Source organism: Cylas formicarius, unplaced genomic scaffold (assembly GCF_029955315.1).
Source record: "Cylas formicarius isolate icCylForm1 unplaced genomic scaffold, icCylForm1.1 PGA_scaffold_10__41_contigs__length_53128322, whole genome shotgun sequence".
Taxonomy (NCBI): domain Eukaryota; kingdom Metazoa; phylum Arthropoda; class Insecta; order Coleoptera; family Brentidae; genus Cylas; species Cylas formicarius.
The window spans coordinates 21,440,291-21,456,378 of record NW_026844214.1 but is presented as its reverse complement, the minus strand read 5'-3'; the positions used below and the strand labels follow the sequence as shown (position 1 = coordinate 21,456,378).

Below are 16,088 nucleotides of genomic sequence, written 5' to 3'. Positions count from 1 at the left end.
TCTATGACCATGTTAGGTACCAGATCAGAGCAGGTGAACACTTAAATCTCGCAATCAATCAACCTGTTGGAAATATGTTGGTCTTGTGTACTTTCACCCCTAAATTTCTTTTGTTCAGTGATTTCACTATTCAAGCGAAATTAGAGCAATTTAAAGACTATCTGAGCATACACATATAAAATACTAAGTTAGAAAACACACAAAAACTTAAACCAAAACAATTCTGCATATTGTTCCAGTTAAAGTAGTTTAAAATCGAAATAGGCTCTACGCCCAAAAAGCAGAATTAGCAACGCCAATAAATCTTAGTTAGATCTTATTTCGTAACTCTTACTGGTAAAACGAATATAAGCAAAAATAAATTTATAACACATAGACTTCAAAAGTGGCGGAAATTTATTTTAGAAATCGGCACAACCATTTCATAGAAGATTCCATAGGCAATCGCCCATCTGTATTTCATTCCATCTGCATCGATAAGGCTGCTTTATCCGTCTAATACCTTAAGTGAACCTTTCCCCATGTTATTTGCTCACCTCTCAAAGTTAATTTTCCAAAGAAACCCCCACAGGCTACTGTAATACCTTTTACAAATCTTCTGGATTCCTCCTGCGTCAGTTAATGAATCCAATTTCCTGACGTTTCGCCAATCATCCTGTTGGCTTCTTCAGAACTTAACTGAACCTTCTATGAAAAAGCCAACAGGACGATTTGTAAATAACACGTCTGCGAGGTTTTTTCAAAAAATACATTTTAATTGACATACGACAAACCGTATTTTTGAAAATTCTTCATTTTCGACAACCTGTAGTAGAACCAAAAATTGTGTAAACTAAAATTACCCGCCACAGAGCAAATTTTTTAAGCTTTTCAGTTAAAGATAGCGCGAAGAGGGGTTTGTTATCCTCTTTTAATACAACATTCTCATTTCTGGGACTAAACGATTTTGGGCGGTTTTGCAACTTATTCAAATGACCAATATTAATGCTAAAAACTCTCTATTTTCAGGTATGTTAGATACATCTTTTTCTGGGTAATTAGTAACTGCATCACGTATTAAAAAGTGTCAAACATGTGGAATCTAAAATAATAGTTGAAACTGGATATAGAGCCCTAAAATTGAGTATAGCTTCTATTTGTGCTAAGACTGTAATCAAACGTTAAACATGTATAACCAATTGCCTATGGAAGATGAAATTTGGTTGACTTTATCCCAGTTTCCCATAACCTATCTAGAGGAATAAAGCACCATTGATTTTTTTTGTTTTCTTTGATTTTGTCTATATTGTTATAAAAGTTTTTCAGTAGATTATTTGCACTTGAAAATTGGTAGCGTTTTCACGAGAAATAGATGGTTGATTGACTCGCCTATCGATAAATGTCCATAGTGCAAATGAAAATGTTTCTGTTGATAACCTTGAAACAAGCTCAATGTGAATAGCATTTGTTTCCATACACCCAAATAGTGTCTTTGTTGTGATTGATTTATTTATTCCTGGTTGTTTAACAAGCAAGGGACAGTCAAACTGTAATGCAATTTTCAAAAATGGTCTCGAAATTGATTATCTACTTAATGTTAACGAAGTCATAATTTGCTCTGATAGTCGGTGACATATTTTGCAATTTTTAGAAGTAATTTTTACCTCATGGATTGGCCAATACCTTAACAACAACTTTATGTTTATCCATTCTGTTAAGCAACTTATTAACTTGAATGTTTCTAGGCAAAACAATTTGAAATATTTCGTTTTACTACACTGTACTACTGTGAATTTGACAATCGACCATTGAATCTCATTAAATCTGCCTCATCAAGAAATGGATTTAAGCATTTAAGCCTGCTTCCTTTGAAAATTCAGATCACTGCGACTTCAATAATATCTTTATTTATTAAATATTAAACTTCCTATGGAATACTTTCTTGCTGAAGTCATTTATAGGTTTTTATTAAGAAAAGTTTCAATTCTTGACACTTCAAAGCACCTGATCTTATCTGAATTTATGGTGGAACTTTACAATTAGTTCAACAGTACAGGAGAATAAGAATCCAATAAGAAATTTGGGCTGCGAAACTAATCTGAATTTAAAATTAATTCTTTTGATTACAACCAACCAGAGATTAATCTGCCAGATTTAACGTCTCGCCATCCAAGATTTAAGGGAAATTTTTGAATCTCTCCAGAGAACCCTTCACCAGAAGTAAAGCAACACATAATTCCAGAAGAGGAAGTGATGTCGTTTTCAAAGGCGCCAGCGGTGACTTTGAGGAAACTAAATTACATACAAATGTATATACATTCATTGATAAATCGTAAAATATATAAATGAACCGAAGAATTTGCAGTATTCCTAATTCTAGCAAATTAATTGAAAGTTCAGCATCCCAGTCAATTTTACTTACTACTTCAGAATCTAAAAGACTTAGCGGGAATAAAAATTGTTTTCTCTGCTAATAGAAGGTATGTTTTATTGCCTGCCAAATTAGGCCCGAGTTCTTGTTCGTTCCAATATAATTTTTACTTGTAGATGGACTTGTGACGTGAAAATCCAGCTCAACTTAATTGCTTCTGTTATATAATTTACACCGGCCAAAATATATTCAACTTAACACTGTTGTTATACTGGATCGAGTGTTTAGTATCGTCTAGAATTTGTAACGTCACAGTTATATTATTAAACAATTGTGGTTGAACTAGAAAATATTTCCACATTATATAATTCAACGAAAGACCTATCAATGTTTTTGAAGAACTGTAAAATGCGTTTCTGGGTTGTTGTAGTAGTTGCTTTTCCTAACGACTGAACCCTATTTTCCGCCATACTAAAGCAACCTACTAATTTCTGATAATCATCGTCACTACGACTACGACGTCAAAACGACCCTTTTTCCAATCGTTTCACAGGATCAGTGAAAAGTCGTTCACAGAGATTTTGATTTGCTGAGACATAGCTTATATTTGAAATCTCCTCGAGTTGGAAAAACTGGTATTAACGACTCTATATGATTAATCATATGCATAAATATCCAAATGTTTAGATTACTAAGCTTCCACGGCACCTCGTTTTAGCACAAGCGCAAACTAACCAACCTTGGTATTTTGCAAAACCGGGACAGCTCTGCCAATTTTATAACTCCTGACAATATCAAATCAACATACGAATCTGCCACAATAAGCCTGTCTATTTCGGCTGCTCGAAAATAAAATGGATCTGCGAGTTGAATAGAATTTGGAATGATAAATTTTGTAGTGCATATTGTGACCATTTACTTGGGCAACATTTTTTAAATAAATAATAATGAAATTTGTTTCTGATACCAAATCTAATAATGCTCCGAACTTTTGTACAATCTCAGCTCAGTAACTTGACTCTATCTGTTCTGTATCGAAGTTTTATTTATTATATATATATATATATATATATATATATATATATATATATATATATATATATATATATATATATATATATATATATATATATATATATATATAAAGTTAATAATTGAAAATAAATACTAATATTAATTTTTCAAAGAATCGAGTCGAAATTGCTGAGGTTTCGCCAATCATCCTGTTGGCTTCTTCAGAGCTTCACTGAAACTGGGTCGCATTTTACTCTGTACCTGCTTATATATTGTTTGAGGGTGGCGGAGCTAAATAGGGGGCATAAACACCGTCTCGGATGACTGATTCCCATATGGGTGACAGATAAAGACCTAAGTCGCGGTTAAGATTGTTAGGTTGTTTATAGATTTCTATAAACTCTCGGATTTTTCGTTGGTAGAAGAATTGATTACATGCAAGTTTTATCGAATAAAATTTTAAGTCCGGTTTCGTGATTGTTTTTAGCAACAGCTGATGAGTTTATTTGTCTTAGTCGTAAGGCTCTTTCGTGTTCTTTGAGTCTAGTTGATATTTTTTGTCCTGTTTCGTCAATGTATTCTTTGCCGCATATGCATGGAATGCCGTAAAGTCCTGGCACCTCAAATGGAATTTTATCTTTGATGGACCGAAGATGTCGAGAGATTTTGGACAAGTGGTAAATCTGATTTTGACGTTATACTTCTTTAGAACTTTTGATATGTGGCCAGTGATTCAATTCTGGGTTCAGTGACTCGGCTGAGATAGTTTTACGGCTCTGTAAATAAGAAAGTTGATAACCGATGATTTTTGGGCCGGATGGTCATGTGACCATGCATTAAGGTATCGGTCGGTGTGCGTAGGTTTTCTGTAAACACAATGACCCAATGTTAGATCTAATTTTCTGTTGATAAGGATACCTAAGAATGGAAGGTAATTATTAGTTGCCAACTCAATGGTAAAACGTATGTTAGGATGTATAGAGTCAAAATGTCTAAGAAAATCTATTAGGGTTTCTTGACCATGAGGCCAAATAACAAAAGTATCTTCGACGTAGCGTTTCCATAATTTTGGTTTTCGATGGAAAGTGTAGAGAGCATTCCTCCAAAGGCTTTGTTCAAAAATTTGACCGTTATAAGAGAAATATGTTCCAGACAAGCATTTTTAAAATTGTTTTCTAAGTTCTTGGCGGTTGACTTATTTGCAGAGTAATAAATTATTGTACCAAATTATTAAAAACTGTTAATTTAGAAATTAATGTCATTTTCAATTATTTTCTTTTACGAGGCCAACTGAGGCATCATATTACTGTGTTGTTTGTGTTTAATGTTGGTCTAAAATGGATCGACGTTAGTTATTTGGAATGTTTAGGAGGAATAATTAGAAGTTACTATTTTAGTTTTAATAAAAATAAGGATTTTTCAAATTTTTATAAAATTATAAAGAACAGAGGCAACTGCATCGTTTGTTTATAAATAAAGCTAGCTGACGTTTCGCCAATCATCCTGATAGCTTCTTCAGAGCTTAAGTGAAGCTTGCTCACATTCTATTCTGAATCCACGTATATACTGTTTGAGAGAGGCGGTGCTAACAGAGGGACATGAACATTGTCTCAGATTTCAATATTGGTGAAAACCAGAGTCGCGGTTAAGGTTGTTTGGTTGTTTATACATTTCTATAGATTCTCGGATATTTCCGGGTAGAAGAATTGATTACATTGATTAATTTTTAATTTGATCGAATGAGCTTGCGGTTTCATTATTGTTTTCGGGAACTGCTTATGACTTTATCTGTCATAGTTGTATACTTTTTGTTCTGTTTCTCTGGTTAGTTTTGACATAGCCCTTTCAGATATATTGCAATTCGGGAATCTGGAATTAAACCTATTCAAGTGAATTGAAAAATGCTTGTCTGGAACATATTTTTCTTGTAACGGTCAAATTTATGAACAAGAGCAGCTGTGAGATCTCCAGGATGGTTGGCGAAACGTCAGAAAGTTCGATTTATCCACCACCGACGCAGGTAGAATGCAAAATATTTGTAAATAGTCTTACATTATTGTGTGAAAGTTTCCTTTAAAAAAAAATCTTCAAAAATCTTTGCTAAACAAATTTGATAAACGTCATATTAGTTTATTTGGGGCGAATGGAGCGAGTGCTTAATAAATGAGTGGCTGAAGAAGTTGCATACTTTATGCTTACCTTGACCATCAGAATTGACAAACCAAAGCCCTGGCTAATATATCACCGAAGTGACTCGCAGGCCTAGGTAACGTCTTTAAGCCACACTGTATAATGGGTATTTTAGAGCAGGAATTTGAAATGGAGATTTTTTTAAATGAATTTGGGAAAAAAATTTAGATGGTATCCAAGGAACTAAAGAGACACTTTTTATCCCGAGGCAAAAGTTTATGGAGAATATGACGAAATTCACCTAAAAATATACTTTAGTTCAACTAGTTATGCGTTTGGAGACTATATTTAGAAAAATATTGTTACGACTTACGTTTAGGTACATTAAAAAAAGTAATATATCAAAATTTTTATCGGTGGCAGTGGTGACACATTATTGAGTATTCCGTACTTTACTTTTTATCCCTCTCATTCCTTGTTCAACTTTATTTTTATTTATATCTTAGGGCACAATGAAGAAAAATAACTATTAAAAAAAACACTTTTATCGAATAAATTTTATCAAAGTTCATTTCAAAATGATAAATTTTACTAAAATATAGAACTGTTACTTTTCACATTTACTTTGATTTGCTTAAAAGCAAAAGTCAAAAACTTAAATCGTTCAATAAAATAGTTTAAAATAGTTTTTATAAGTTGGGGACTTTAATAGGCGACATACTAATATTAATATTAATATAATATTGTTAGACGATAAAATCAAAATACTTTCTTACCCAATTATTTAGATAAGTATTTAGCAAATGATATTTTAATTTATATTGAATATTTCTATAATATAAATATTTATATTCGATATTTTTAATATTTCAAACACCGCTCTAAATAGTACTTAGCAGAAATTATCGGAAGAAAGTGATAATTCTAAAAATGTACCCAAAAATAAAAAAAGATTCATAATATTCGCACATAAAAAACCAAAACTTTTTGCCACTTTGATTAGTTAAAACATTATTTTAATAATGTTGCTTAATGGAGCTGCAGATTTATATAATGCAATAATAATTTAATAATATAAAAATAGCAATTTGTGCAACTAAATAAAAAAAGAATTTTTTTTTAAGTGATCGAGGATGGCTCGGTTGGTAAGTCGTTAGAACTTCCAAGTCGACTTGCAGCAGGTTGTAGGTTCGATTCCCACCTGGAGCCTTGGGTGTTGTTGCATTGTTGTCCGACTTTAACGACTTACTTCAATCTAATCAGCCGTCTAAGTAAAGACAGACGCGAGTTCATTGAATTAAGGAAAAAAAATTTTTGCAACTAGTTGAAAAACGAATAACTTTATGCAATGAGCGGATTTTCTCAGAACGAAGAAAGCAAACAAAAAAAAAGAAAGAGTTTACCGACGTGTTGCACACAATATTGTTTTAAATTGTAATATTATTAACATCTACCATCACATAAAGAGTACGGCATTGGCAGTAGGATGTAAATATGATTTTTGTAGATTTTGAATTCTTTACCACACATTTCGAAAATAAACTTTTCTTAATTATTTAATTTTTTATAGAAAAAAGTCTTGTGTATTTTTGTTACGTTTACGTTAATTCCAGCTTAGCGTATTTCTTAATTTGTGGTAAAAGAAATAAAATTCTCTATTTCCATGGTCTCTACATGTTCGCACTATGGAGCGCTAATCGATTTTATTCAATATGAAAAACAAAACAACTGGGCGATGCAGACCCGTTATCCCACAATTTCGCTCCAGTCTGGAAAGTTAATGGTGACAGCGTTGCCACGTAACAAACGCGCAAAGGACGCCTGGAAATCGACGAGCTGAATCTAGAATACATCTTGTAAAATATACAGAGACTGGGTCACGTGCCTCTACCGGGTATACAGTTGAACTAACAATATACAAGAAAATTCAGTTTACTATGATCGTCCTTCTGAAAATTTTAATTTAGACTACTTAGATCGTGTATATACCGTTTCTATAGCGTTGCATCAGGGCGTCCATATATGGAAGTGCGATAAACGGCATTTGACTCACAAGTTTATTTTTTTTAATAAACGAGTGACTTAAAAAGTTTACCAAACGTGTTGAATACTATACACGAATACATTCACTGAGATGACCATCAGAATTTACAGCCTTGAGGTAAGACCTCCGAAAACATACCATTGCTACCAAAGCCGTGCGATAATATCCCGGAAATATCCTAAGGGGCTCAGATTCACGGAACAAGAAACTCACGTGATAAAGTGACGCTTTCCGTACACTAGATCGGTGTATAAGTATCGGTATTTTTCAGAAGGGAGTAGGAAAACGAATTTATATATCCATTTTCTTTTCCCATGTACCTCGCTCGCGTTTTCGATGTTCTCTCCAAAAGAATTTAGACGGTAATACATTTTGATTGACATGCCACAAACCATATTTTTAAAGCTGTTAATAAATTTTCTAACAATTTCACATAGTTGTCTGCACCCAGAGGTTCGAAAACTCACGGTACGCTGTAAGCTTGCTGGAATTTAATTATTCCCCTTGTACAACATTATGTCCATCGATTAAATTGAGTGGTACTTTCTCTTAGCTGCTGGTGTTCTGCTTCTGGGCCCCAGGTCTCCGAGACTGAAGGAGTTAACTTCACTTCAAATTTCGCGCAATCGCGGTATGGTATCCCATACGTAAGATCATAGTCATTTTTTTAGTTTATTGCGTGTACGCTAACCATTCTCGCTCAAACTCTTGACATATTTCTAAGTTCGCCATACCTGAAAAATTGATCAATAGTTGTCGCAAATTATATTTGGTGTCCAATTTTGGTCCAGTTGCAAACTTTGCAAAAACAAACTAATCAATTATCAAATAAAAAGAAGCATTTCAAACAATCTTTTATTTTACATTTATAACACATCTATTTGCTCCCTGCATCTAACAGGAGATCATCGCCCAGATTGGAATCAACCAGAGCACTGAAAACAAAGATGTACTATTACCTAATAGTATATTATGCAAAAAGTTTCATAAACGCGTTTGCACAGAGAGCAGAACATAGCTGAGAAACCAGATAAATTGTTTTGTTTGAAAATATTTTTTTGTAATTTCCAGTGTTGTCGGGCTTCCTTTTATACGTTTTTCTTATAAAATTTAGGGATTTGTTTTTTTCGTTAATGGACGGAGCTAACTTTCATAACTTGTTGGACAGCTCCAGCTCTGATTCAAGCAGTGATAGAGAGACCCCACCAACAAAATGTATAATAAGTGAAAGCAATGATTTTATAATGAACGTAATGAGACCGAATTTAAAAATTGGAAAACATTGATCATTGGAACTAGCAATTAATACTAACTAACCAAAATAAACCAAATTTTTGATTTTGAATAACACTGGTTGATTATTGTTGCTTCTGATGCCTGTAGCTGTTTTTGTTGTTTCAAATTCGGCAGTTGACTGTAAATTTTGATTGTTGATACAAAAAATATTTTTCTTTAATAATTTCTAAAAAACAAAAAGTTGATTTCAACTTTAAATGAACGTAGGGATATAAATGCTCTAAAAATCAAATTAAAAAATAAAATAAAGTGTATCACACATATAGGGACTTAGTTTCTCTTCGCCTGCCGGCAGTTGCAGTGTTTTTATTTGTTCATAGGTAGTGTTTAACTGCGCTGCTTTTCTCTTCCTTGTTTTTTGTGTAGCATTATATTAATTTGCCACACTTTTCCATGTATCGCTTTTTCATTTTTTATAAAGATGAAAATATTTGTTCACTAAAGATATACAAACTTTTCTCAATGTGAAAATTTAAACGCTGTTCTTTCGTGTACTTAAATTTTGCTGCACATTAGCATCAACATAAAATTATTGTAGGGACTTTAATTCGACATCGGGTTTCTAACGAGTGCCACTATAGTTAATACTCCGGAAATATTTCTAACCGCTTGTTAAATTATACCAGTCTGTTCCTATGGACCAAGGTGTTAAATGTGATCACGAACAAAAACGTACTGGAATTGGTTTTGAAGAAATGGTATGTAAAATTTGCAATGGTTTAGCTGCCTTTCAGACTCCTTAAAATCGTTTTAGTAATGTATCCCGAAATGAAAAAAAACTCGTGATCTTCACGGCATCGAGGTTTGCCAAATGTATAATGCTTGGATAAAATTTAAAATATTGGATCAGAGAAAACTTACTCATTAGCTTGTCGATAAGGTACTGCCGCAAAAACTGCCTGCTGACAGCAAAGCAGTAGACTCACTAAACATAGCAACAACATTGCAGCTCTGACAATCGCCATGTCTCAGTAAATTGTAACGGGCTTCAATCCAAATGCAACGTCTGTTATAGCCACTCCAATTAGCATACATATATAGATCTGAAGGTAATTACTTGAATATCTATTAGGTGAATTATGTTTCGGAACTAAAATATTTGCAAAAATTATGGAGTTCGAATCGCGATAAGGCGCAAACGTGTTGTTATGCGACAAAATTCAGTTAATATGTTTTGTTTATATTTTACCACTGCCACTGTAATGTCAAAATGCAATTTATTGAAGGCAAAGAGTCAACGGTAATTGTAAACACATCCATAGAAACACGCTTTTGCAAATCGCTAGGAATAATAATAAATACTATAAGTATAATTATAATATAAAAAATAAAATATATATATTTTTGCATCCCCCTTTCGCGCTTTCTTTCTCCTCTCTACATGACCCCATTCATTGTCTTCGCAATATTTCTATCGGCACTGGCATATCCATTTCTTTCCTATTACTTTTCCCTTTCATACCATTCACCCTTATCTTTTATTGACCTCCGCCACCCTCTTATTAGGTTGCACTGTTCTCTCTCGCTCAACTTCTGACATCCACTTTAAGTACCTTCCACGTTCCGGTTGCATTTGCTCTTGCTGTCTCAGCATTATATGTCTTACACAAAACTGAAACTAGTCATAAACCATATTGTTGTCCTTATTGTTGTTTGGGATTCCGATGTGTGATGGATTTGATTTGGTCAGAAAAGATCGCCTGCGTAAAGGCGGGAGCGTCGCGTTCTATATCAAACGTGGTATTAGATACAAGGTCGTTGATACTGACGACAATGATAATAGCAACCTTGAGCAGATGTGGATTAGTACAAATAGTTCTGGCAGAAAAATGTGCTTTGGTTCCCTTTATAGACCGTCGGATGCAAATCTTTACGAAAGCTTAGATTCGTTAGGAAATAGTTTAATCAATCTTCTACCTCAATTTGACTACGTAATTTTTGGAGGTGACTTTAATGTCGATTTCTTGAACTGTGACAACCCGGCTTTTAATTTATTTAAAGTATTGTTAAGCAAATACAATCTCTCACAGCATATTAACCTGGCTACCAGAGTGAAACAGACCTCTCGGACCTTGATTGACATAATTATATCCTCCGCACCTGACGTGGTCTGTAATCCAGGAGTTTTGGATATGACTCCGGTGTCTGATCATCATTTAGTTTTTTGTACTATCAAAATTACTAAATTTAAACAAGCTCTGTTTTTCAAAACTTATAGGGATTTCTCTCATTTCGATTATAACACCTTTTTAGCAGACTTGCATCTTATTAATTGGGACTGTATTTATTTGTTTGATGCTACCGATCTTATGGTTGATTTCTTTAATGATAAAGTTCTCAAGCTGTTCGAAAAACGTGCTCCTTTAAAAACTTCCAAAATTACTAAGGCTCCGGCTCCATGGCTTACCGACAATTTAAAGATGATGATGAGACTGAGAAACAAGACTCTGTCAAGGTATAAAAAGAGCAACTCCTAAATCGCAAGAAATGAGTACAAAACGTTAAGAAACTGGGTAAATATGGCAGTTAAAAATGAAAAGAAAGCCTACTTGAAATATTCTTTTCAGCATGATCAAAATAATTTTTAGAAAACTCTAAAATATCTTAATGTTAGCAATGCGAAAAAACCCCAATCGCTATGATTCGCTTATTGAACACACTTATGCTAATAAATTTTTGGGAAATCATGGTGTCCGTTTAGATTTTGAACCGGTTACCTTAGAGGAAGTCGAGAAAATAATCTTGGGCTTTAGGAGCAATGCTGTTGGCGCTGATGGTGTGAGTTTGAAAATGCTTCTCTATCTAATTCCATATTTGAACCTTCACATTACATATATTATGAACAAATGTATCTTTACCGGTAACTTTCCGACAGCCTGGAAAGTGGGCGTGTGGTGCCCGTTCCCAAACGCACTTCTCCTAGGCACATATCACACTTTCGTCCTATTACTATACTGTCTACAATGTCGAAAGTATTGGAGTCTATAGTCTGTAGACAGTTGATGTCCTTTTCGAGGAACAGAGGGTTCCTTCCATGCACTCAGTCAGGCTTTCGTGCTAACCACAGTACTGCCTCCGCTCTGCTGACAATTGTGGATGATTTGTTTAGAGCTCACAACAACTTCGAAAACACTTGTTTAATTCTACTGGACTATAGCAAGGCTTTCGACACCGTTGTTCATAAAGTTTTAATTGCTAAGCTTAGATATTTTGGTCTCGGTGATGTAACTTTAAATTTTTTTAAAAACTACTTTGCAAATCACGTTCATAGTGTCGTATTGGCTGGCGAAGCGTCCAAGTTTTGTGTTGTATCAGAGGGCGTAGCCCAAGGGAGTATCTTGGGACCTATACTCTTTTCTTTATACACGTCCGACTTTCCTAGTTTTCTCAAACACTGTAAGACACATCAATATGCGGAAGACACTCAGCTTTATCATTCTTTCCAATCGAATGATCTGGATCAAGTCGCTGCAAGGCTCAATGAAGATCTTGAAATCGTCAGTCGAGTCTCCGCCGCCCATGGATTGAAACTTAACGATACAAAAACACAACTGATAGTATTTGGACGGCGTCGGGAGGAGATTGTTAGTAATAATGATTTTATAGTAAACCTAAACGGAACCATTATTAGTCCGATTAATAAGTGCAAAAATCTAGGTTTAACGATTGATTGTGATTTGCGCTTTCTGGATCATGTCTCTGACATAGTTCAGAAATGTTTTTACAAACTTAAGCTCTTATATTTGCCTAAGGACGTCTTTGATACAAGCAAAAGATTGAAACTCTGTGATACTCTGGTTTTGTCACATATTAATTATTGTATTTCAGTTTATTGGCCGGCCTTATTTCAGAGGGAAAGAGATTCGCTCCAAAAATTGCAGAATGCTTGTCTGAGGTTTGCATATGGTTTGCGGAAATTCGATCATATCAGTCAAAATTTCATTAACTCGGGATGGTTTACTATACAAGAAAGGTTTGAAATTAACTTTTGCCGTTTTTTATATAAAATTCTACTCCATCGCGAACCTATCTATTTATATGAAAAGTTGGTTAGAGGTGTCCATACCCATAACAGGCTAACTCGTAGTCGTGAACTCCTTAGGGTACCTAAGCATCGTACAACCTTATTTCAATGTTCTTTTACGTACCAGGCCTCAAAATGTTTTAATAAATTACCTTCCAGTGTCAGATGTGCCCCCACGATCTCGATTTTCAATGAAAGGTTATTTACTTTCTACCGTTCTATTAAACATGCATTGTTATTGCATCTAACGTCAGAGCTGGTATGTTTCCGGATATTGAAATGTTTCAATATATCCAGCTTGGTCTTCTTATCGCAAGTATGTAGGACCCTAATTTGTTGCTTTTTATCTATAACTAATAATAAATATAATTGATAATTATAATTAACGTCTGCCGTTTGACCACCATTGGACTTCTCCTCCATGGAACCCTGAAAATTATTAAAATTAAATCATTTTCAAATAGCGTCATATCAATAAATCGATAAAAAGAGAAATTAAGTAATTTAAAGAAAATAAGCTGCAAAACTGCTGTAAAAAAGTAGTACCCTGAATAAAACATGTTCATAAAAAACTCATTACACCTCCGGAATTAAAAATCCAAAAATAGGTCATTTATCTCTCTGACGATGCCGATCGAGGAGACATTTACTGCTTGTGTCAATGACGGAAAAGTACAAGACTATTGGCTAGAATAGCTATTTATAACATTTCCTAAGAAGAGTAGACCCACTAAATGTAATAATAATTTTAGACTTATTGGTCTGGTGACTCACACATTTCAAATCTTTATTCGAATAATACGAAACCGGATATTCCTTTAATGCGAATGTAATGTAAGTGAAAAACAATTGGATATAGAACTGACTTGGGGACTATGAAGGCTTTATTCTATAGGCGCGTGAGTTCCCAAAAGAATGTCTAAGTCTGTTACATCGATTTTGAAAAAGCTTTTCAGCCAGTACAAATCTAACCACTTTTTCAATATATGGACTTAAACGTGGAGTTCGACAAGGCTGTGTCCTATCACCAACTTCAACACTTAGAAGAACAGAGAAGCATTGGAAGACAGAAAAGAAGATGAAAAAATAGGCGAGAAACGATCAACAATATCAGATACTTTGACGGCACAGCAGTTCTCGCAAAGAACCTAGAAAACCTCCAAACATTTTGCTTAATCCATTTAGCGTAAAAATTGGCCGTGATCTTGTTTAATTTTGAAGAGATCTTTCATCAATTTTTAAAAAACGTGCAATACTTGGATTGATAAAATATGAAATATTGCTGTAGGGAAAATTTACCCAATAGCTTTTTGAGCCACTTCTTCAACAAAAACTGCCTTTTGGCAGCAAAGTAATGCAACCACTAAAAGCAACAACAATTTTGCAACTCTGAATATCGCCATGTCTCGATATATTCTATTGGCTTTTCCGAATGACACAATTTTTATAATCTAATTCAATTATTGTCCCTATATACAACTAATGGAATGAGTTGATTATGTATGCCAAATGTACAAAACACAAACTGTAAATCAGTTGAAACCATCAGCTTTTCGGTAATCTATAGGTTTAAAAATAAAAACATTTTACGAAAATTATGGAATATGGACTGCGATAAATTGCTGACAAAACACGGTAACGCCGGTAATGGCGACGTATAATTTATTGCAGACTATCTTAATAACAGAGTACAATAAAGACATTTGTTAAAAAAGTTATAAAAAAATTAAAGCGATCTTGTTGAATTGAAAAGCTGAATTTGGCTCATGACTCCCGCTTGCAAACAAAACAAATACATATACAGAAATTATTAAAACCGATAAGAATAATAATAAAAACCATTGTTTGTTCTTTTAAATTTTTTTCTTCCACTTTCTAGTAATTTGAGATCTTTTTCTCTGCTCTTGAACATCCATCCACCCTTTCACCTTTCGTTCAGCAGTTTTGTAACTACTATGTATTTTCTTTCCTTCAATTCCTAACTACTTCTCAATATATGCTTTTATAGGTTATGTCCATTGCATAATTTCCATTTTTCTCTCCTCTTCCTCTAACAAATACTTATCCCGTCACTCTTCGCACTTTGCAATAAATTTGGATATTTGTTACTTTAGTAATATTTTTCTCTTTAGTACCATTCTAGGCTGCATGAAAATTCCGAACAGTATCATTCCGAACAGTAAATTCATTTAATAAAGTGCCAGGATACATGCTGACAAAAGACTTTTCGACGAAATCCAAAAACAAGTCAAGTTTGTTTGCCCAGTGGACGATTTCTGATGAAAAAAATTAGTGATGAATTGTGAAGAATGTAAATTCTAACTAAAATCCTAAAATATCACTCTAATATAAGAAAAACAATTAGTGACAAAAATTAGGGATATTTTGATATTGAAAACACTTTTAGAATTAGAAGACCGACCTTTTGCAACCAGCAAGCCGATGAAATAGAGTTGGCGCTTGGAAGAAAGCTTTCAGGACACACCGTCAGTTAGACAAATGGGTATCGGCAAACTGACATTGTAAACATGATTGATCCTTGCATATGGATTTTATGATACTTTTTACCATTAAAAACCCTATTCGAAACTACCCAACCCAACCTAGGAGTTAGCAATATCAAGGAAGTGGGGGGGTCAGTAGCTTTTCCTTAGTTTACAATCATGTAAGGAAATAAAAAGAATGTCGAGGTGTAATAAAAATCATGAGCACCTTAAACATTAAAAACCAAATTTATCCCTGGAGTTGATATTCTTTCCTTTTTAATCAAAGAATGTCAAAGAGGCGCTTTGGAAACCTCTATTACATTTCCGGATTTATGGAAAAGACCAATTTCTCACGGACACTATTAGCAATTATCGATCCATATCTCTACTATATTTCAGAAACATGTCAGTCTATTTATTGCTGCCATAGGATGTTTGATGGTATAAAGATTTGATTGGTGTGAACGAAATAAATTTCATCGTAACGTCGGTAAATGTAAAACTGTTACGTATACTAGAAGAAAATCTTTTATCGAATTTGATTATGTTATTGATATTATCAAACTGTCTCTTTGTAGTGTAAATGACTTGATTTATTATTAATATTGTTATGGGCCTAAAGTTCGAAATCGTGGGTCCTTTACTAGTATTCGTGTATTACAAGTTCTTTTTAACAGGTTTGTCAAATCCAAGCTTGAAAAATATTCTTATTGAGAGTTTAGAAAGGAAGTTTTTAATGTGATG

General features: G+C 33.8%; 1 protein-coding gene and 1 long non-coding RNA gene across 2 annotated transcripts in view; one reads left to right on the top strand and one right to left on the bottom strand.

Moving 5' to 3' along the window:
* LOC132700937 (nephrin) overlaps window positions 1-16,088 on the top strand; it is a 746,572-nt gene that overhangs the window by 568,662 nt on the left and 161,822 nt on the right. The gene's annotated exons all lie outside the window — the stretch shown is intronic.
* LOC132702756 (uncharacterized) lies at window positions 8,380-9,974 on the bottom strand. Its single transcript, XR_009618963.1, has 2 exons — window positions 9,696-9,974; window positions 8,380-8,473 (listed from the first exon to the last, which is right to left on the bottom strand). It is a non-coding gene; the product is annotated as an uncharacterized LOC132702756 (long non-coding RNA).